Source organism: Myotis brandtii, unplaced genomic scaffold (genome assembly GCF_000412655.1).
Source record: "Myotis brandtii unplaced genomic scaffold, ASM41265v1 scaffold547, whole genome shotgun sequence".
Taxonomy (NCBI): Eukaryota; Metazoa; Chordata; class Mammalia; order Chiroptera; family Vespertilionidae; genus Myotis; species Myotis brandtii.
In genome coordinates, this window is record NW_005370024.1 from 1 (window position 1) to 7,147 (window position 7,147).

Genomic DNA, 7,147 nt, shown 5'->3' on the forward strand with positions numbered 1-7,147 from the left:
AATCGTTGTACTGTTGATATTTGGCTCTGTTTACTGAGTTTGCCGACCACTGGGTTATATGAATAACATCTGAGGATCTGGGCACATTTATTCATTCAACAAGTATTGGAACTGATCTAGGAGCTGGGAGTAGAGGAATGAGCAAACAGAAAAAAATCCCTGCCCTCCAGAGATTTCCTTCTCTGAGCGGCTGGGGATGACGTGCTGAGAAAGTGTGTGATGGAGCCACTAAACCCTTAGCCCAGCCAAACTCTCACCCTGATGGTGACCTCAGGCATGTGCAGACTGTCACGAAGGGACAGTGAATTTGCTTTTGCTCCCAATAGCAGAATTACCTTATCAAAATGGTAACCTTGATCGGATGGAGGTGTTCCAAGGAGCCGAAGGGCAGGCTTTTGTTCAAGTGTGTGTATTTCTGGTGAGAGAGTTCACAGCTTTCGAAAGAGTTTCAGAAGTGTCTGTAGCACCTTAAGAGTTTTAAACCACGACCCATCAGGGCCAGCTGCAAAGTCGCCGGAGCTAATCAGGTCAACACAGTTCACTCGCATGGTCACCCAAGTGTGGAGAGAAAGTGTAGCTCCTTTAGTTTGACTGTAGCTAATGACCTGGTCATTCATAGGATCTCTCCAGGGAATGCTAAGCCTCCCTGGGATACAGCAGCTATTCCATCACTCGCCTTCTCCTGAAGGTGGCTCTTAGGTGATAGAAGAGGGAGGCACCCACACACGTACTCCTGGCCTCCTGCTGGCTCTGGGGGGTGCACTGGCTAGGTTCACTGGGCTCCTGGCCCCCTGACTGCCACTTGCCCTGCCAGCCTCCCCAGCGCTGTCTGAGGCTGGAATAATTCGTGAAACGTTCTTTCAACTGGTCCGAGTCCAGTCACTGCCTGAAGGCTTGTCCTCATCTTGGATCCTGCTGGCCGTAGACACCTGAGTGGCCAGCAAGTCCTCGCTCGCTCCAGCTCACCTGTCTGCTGGTCCACGCCCAGGCTCTGCTGCAGAGTCACCCACCTGCCTCAGCAGCCCAGGAGCCCTGCTCCCAGGCATGGGGGGGGTGGGGGGGGTGGGGGCGCGTCCTGGGCTCCTCTCCATTTCCTCTTACAAAGTAATTAAGGTGATTCACAGACTATTAATCTCCCCTCGAATTGCACTTAAGAAGTTTCCTGCTGCTAATACGATATAGTCAAATATGAAATAAATTCCGTTTTAAAATTTAAGTCTCCAGACTTAATTAAAAATTTAAAAGTTAAATCACAGAATAGTCTGTAATTGGTAAGAAATAGTATATAATTGGTATGAAAGTAAAATCTCACACTCAGAGCCCATTGAGATGGTTATATTCCCCCCACACCTGGAAGAAACTCACAGAACTCACTTCCCGCCTAGTGCTTCAAGCGGCCTTGACACTAGCCGCAGGTCCATAGGGGAACATGGTCCTATGCCTTAGGTGCCGCCCAGCTCTTTCGGGGTCACCGTTTCCTCATTCGGAGAATGAGAAATCTAGACTGCATGCTAACGACCACCTAGTGTACTTTACATACTTCCTTCCTTGTCTGACAACAGTTACTCAAGATGCATAATACTATCTTTATTTTACAGACTCCAGAGAACTTAAGTAGCTTGCTCAAGACACATCCTATATAATAGAGGGAATATGCTAATTGACCACCACGCCCTCACAAGATGGTGGAGCCCACAGCCACAAGATGGTGGCGCCCACAGCCACAAGATGGCAGTGCCCAGTCCCCTCAGCCCCACCAGGGGCATCGGGTTCTCTTGCACGCCCCACTGACTGAGACTCAGGCAAGCAGAGCCGGCCGAGGCACAGGCAAGCCTCAGATGGTGGCTGCCCACCCAGCCTGAGGCGCAGGTAACCAGGGCCAGCTGAGGCTTATGCTGCTGGCAGTGGCAGTGGCAGAGGTGTGATGGGGGTGTCGCCTTCCCCTGATCCCCGGGTCACCTCCCGCCCCTGAGGGCTCCCAGACTGTGAGAGGGGGCAGGCCGGGCTGAGGGACCCCCCCCCCCCACCTCCAGTGCATGAATTTTCATGCACCGGGCCTCTAGTTACTAATAAAGAATGGAGGAAGGGTTCAACCCCCATCTGCATAGTATCAACACCACCATTCTCCCTCTACCCCATGCTTGCTTTTCCTGAAAGACTCGAGAAACTCCTTCCAGGGCTCTGCAGATGGCCATGCAAGTTGCACCCGCCCAAGTGGTATCTGCTCAAATCAAGTCCATGTTCCCCTGGCTTGTCATGGCCTGAACGCTCAGGGATGCTCCCACCCAGAGAGGGAGTCTCTTCCTTACGCTCACCAAGGTGTCTACTAGGCTCATAGTGCTTTATCCCCGTCCATGTAAAGTCCAAATGTTCATTATAAAGATTAGTTAATGACATGGATTACAGCATGATAATGATGATTACTTTTCATATGTCCCTTAGAAGTATCATATCATTGATAGATTATCACTCCCCATTTTCCTTTTAGTTGTGCTTATTAAAGTAGGAGTAGGGCTTCATAAGAAACCTATGTTACCATGACCCACATGAAATTATTGCCGAATAAATTAGGGTTTATGCTCTCCCTTGCTCAACTGCAAGGCACCAGTGAGCCAACAGGTCACATGCCAGGCTTTGTGCTGAATTCTCCACACGAATCCTCTCATTTCATCCTCACAAAAACCTGAGTAGTTATTCTGATCACTAGCTATTGAGTTAAAGAATTAGAAACCTAGTTTTCTCCCTTGTAAAATAACCAGCTTGAATAAGATGATCTCTCATTTTGCTTTTCACTCTAAAATGTTTTTTAATCTTATTTTAAAAATTGATTTTATAGAGAAAAAGGGGGGAAGAGGGGGAGAGAGGGAGAGAAAGAGCTTACCTTGAAGGCTTCCATCCAATTCCAAAGGCGGGGACACTAGGGTACGTCTCAGGGGAGGATCTTAATAGAATATTCATCATTTTCTCAGGTGTGTCCTTTCAAGGTCATGGTCTGGGGGTCATTAGTCAGTGCAGCTGGCTCTGAGGTCAGTCACTAGGACAGTGATGGCGAACCTATGACATGCGTGTCAAAGGTGACACATGAACTCATTTTTTTGGTTGATTTTTCTTTGTTAAATGTCATTTAAATATATAAAATAAATATAAAAAATATAAATCTTTGTTTTACTATGGTTTCAAGTATTCAAAAAATTCTATATGTGACATGGCACCAGAGTTAAGTTAGGGTTTTTTAAAATGCTGACACGCCGAGCTCAAAAGGTTCGCCATCACTGCACTAGGACCTAGATGTACTCAGAGGACAGACCTTGTGAAGACCCAGGCCGTCTGCAAGCCAAGGAGGCATGCCTCGGAAGAAACCAGCCCTGCTGACACTTGGAACTCAGACTTCCAAGCCCTAGAACTGTGAGACATAAATTTCTGATGTTTAGAAACTAGGATTCTGAGGTTGAATGACTTTTTAAAAACTGAAGCGGTGTGATCACTTTTCACCACTAGGGGGAAGCAGTCCACTGGCTCTCATTGCATTGTGTCCTGGGCTGTGACCATTGGCTGGACAGGAGACCTTGAATGGTTCTTCCAACTCAGATTCAGTCTGATTCTAATATGCAATTCCAAATTTCAATCAAATAGGAAAAGCCCTTTTACATTTTATATAAAATTACTGGCTAATTATTATGGCTGTCATTTCTCAGGGGGGTATTGCAGGACCCCAGAAGATAGAAACTGCTAGAATGTTAGAGGTCTTCTATCTTCCAGTCATCTGTAAAGTCACAGCCACAAAAGGTTTTCTTTTTAGTCCTCTAGGGGCACAACAATAAAATGCTTGGTTAACTGATAACTTATCAAATATAAAAAGAAACGGGACAACCCTGATAGGATCAATTTTTTTTTTTTAAATCTGGAAAGGTTCACTCTTTAAAAGTTATTATCATTATAATAATACAAACCAAGAAAATTTGGAAAACACAAAACTATGAGAAAGCAAATAAATATTAACCCAATATGAATATTTTAATTTATTTTCTTAAATGATTGATACCTTAAATCTTTTCTGGAATAAGGAAAGCAGATGGATGGATGGATGATTACACAGGAAACATCTCAATAGTTTCTAAACCTGAGCTTTAAAAAACTAAATAAGAATCTACTGGGGATGGGGAGGAGAGAGGATAATAGATTCCTGTGTGTGTGTGTATGTGTGTGTGTTTTCTCTGAGTTCTCTAGTTGAAAGTTTAGACGTGGCATTTGGAAACTGCTGATGTACTCGAATTTGTGGGTGTTGCCACAGAAAATATTCAGGGCCTGCAAGGTTAAGTTTCACTAACCCAAATTTAAATTTCACTAACCCAAATTTCTGAGGCCAAATTGCAATTAAAGTAGTTTTTTAAAAAAGAAATGGTTTTGCAATAGGAAAAATTGTAGAAGGCATGTATTTGACACATTGACACCTAATGATACTTCCTTTTTTTTCTCTTTTAAAAAAAATATATTTTTATTGATTCAGAGAGGAAGGGAGATGGAGAGAGAGATAGAAACATCAATGATGAGAGAGAATCATTGATCAGCTGCCTCCTGCACGCCCCTCACTGGGGATCGAGCCCGCAAGCTGGGCATGTGCCCTTGACCGGAATTAAACTTGGGACCTTTCAATCCTCAGGTCAATGCTCTATCCTCTGAGCCAAACTGGCTAGGGCAATACTTCCTTTTTTAAGTCAGCAATATTTATTAGAGGAAGGAGTTTATCTGAAACCTCCACTACTCAGAACAGTTTGCCGCTGGAGGTATAAAGAGAACAAACTGCTGAACAAGGGAGTGAGCGCTATCGCTCACTCATGACCTTCATTCACATTACAAGAAAGATTATTCCCCAAGAAGATCAAGGTCAGGGGATTATTGAAGGAGGGTCCCAGACCTGATAGTGGTGAGAATAAGAGAAGACTATTCATCTTTACTCTTAGCTCATGGAGGCCTGAGAATGCAAGGAAACGCTTTAAAAGGCATGTGGGCAGACCTTCAAGTATAAAGACCTTTAGATTCGGTTCTTGTAAGTAAGCAGGACTAGATTCCCTTAAGGCTGGATGACAGGGAAGCTGGGAGGGGGAGGCCAGTCACCCCAGGTGAGACTCTTGCCAAAAAAGGTGATTAAGACCAGAAGTATCATCTGGCCAATTTGGTTCAGTGGTTGAGCATCGACCCATGAACCAAGAAGTCATTGGTTCAATTCCTGGTCAGGACACGTGCCCCGTTTTCAGGCCAATCCCCAATAGGGGACGTGCAGGAGTCAGCCGGTCAATGGTGTTTCTCTCTCATCAATGTTTCTACCTCTCTATCCCTCTCCCTTTCTCTCTAAAAATCAATGAAAAAAAATTTAAAAAGACCTGAGGAACAGAAAGTTCAAGTGGGCTTGAAAGCTAAGACAAGAACTACCTGGTTAGAAAGACTCACAGTTGAGACCTGAGTCAGGTAGAGACGTGAGACAGTATGGAAGGGAGAGGACTGTTATGATTCACTGGCAGCCAACATGGCACTCACATCAGGAGCTGCTGGGAGCAAAGTCCACCTGCCTGGGCCAGCAGCCTGACTCAGAGGTACCCAGGGACCACAGAGCCTCAGAAAATCCCCTCTGGAGGTCAGAAATGAGACGGTGCTTCTTAAGCGAGACTGCTGCTCACTGGTTCACGGGCCAGCATCATCAGTATCACCAGAGAGCTGGTTAGAAAGGCAGAATCTCAGGCCCTACTCCAGAGCCATTGAATCAGAAAGTGCACTTTTACAGGACCCTGGGGCCATTCTAAAACTCGAGGTTAGGAGTTCTAGACCACCCAACCGTAGTGGTGAGTCAATGGCACCAAGAGTGGCCACTGCAGACTCATTCATTCATTAACTTAGGAAGACGTCCGACCTGAGGGGTCCTGATGCAAGTGCAGAATTAGCAGAATCAATAGGTTAATGGCTACACTCCATGCAGATAAGAAGAGTACGGGGATCTTAGACTGCTCAAGGTACAGAAGTGTAGCATTACATTTATATTCACTGGTAGAATTGGTAAAAATGAAACAAATCTATTTCTTGTGTATTTCACTTGTCAAAGGCAAGTCAAAATATTGCCTTAACTCTAGGAAAATCACGACTACAGGTGTTGCGTGCTCACGATGCTTCAGGCATTCTTTCTCGAACTTCAGAAATCTCCTCTTCCTCGAATTCAGTCCCTACATAGATTCAACTGGCCTCCACTTCCACAAACTGCATTCCGCTGCAATTGTTGGGCATTGGTTTTCTAACTCTGGAACTAGATTCTGTGGGACTCAGAAACACATTTCTACAGTTCTCACATTTCAGAATCAGCCGGTTAGCTTTTGAAAAATACAAACTTTCAACTCACCCTCTTCGAGATTCTGAGTCAAAGAGTCGGAGGTGAAACCTGGAGCGCCCCATCTCTCGAAGCACCCCAGGGAAATCTTACACACGTGGGCCACACCGCGCCCCGAGACACGTGAGTCTAGTGATTAATGATCGCTTCCTACCCAGAGGCCTCCACTTCCCCAGAGGTGAAGGAGGGTTAACTAGAGCAGCCCCAGAGATGCACTGGCTTTACAAGCACCTCTGTTACACCAGTGATGCCAATGAAATCGGGTTGAAACAGGGCAGAACTTGGACTGACTCACCTGGCGATGCTTCCCTGGCAGGATGGGGTGCCCGGAACTTGAGCCTCTGCCACCTGGAGAGAACAGTGACTCACAGGTGAAGCCTAAGAGGTTAGGGATTTTGTATTCTCCAGCAATTCTCTCAGAAAACTGTCCCGATATAACCCCGCTAGAAGCAGCAGATTGCACAATGATAATTTTTATTTTATTTTTATTTTTTAAATATATTTCTATTGATTTCAGAGAGGAAGGGAGAGGGAGAGAATTAGAAACATCCATGATGAGAGAATCATCTATCGGCTGCCTCTTGCACACCCCACACTGGGAATCAAGACCGCAACTAGGGCATATGCCCTGACCAGGAATCGAACAGTGACCTCCTGGTTCATTAGGTTGAGGCTCAACCACTGAGCCACACCTGCGTGATGCTTTGATTTTTATGTAAGGGGATTAGAAAGGTGTCGATATTGTTGGGTGAAGGAGAGTACAGCCATGATCCT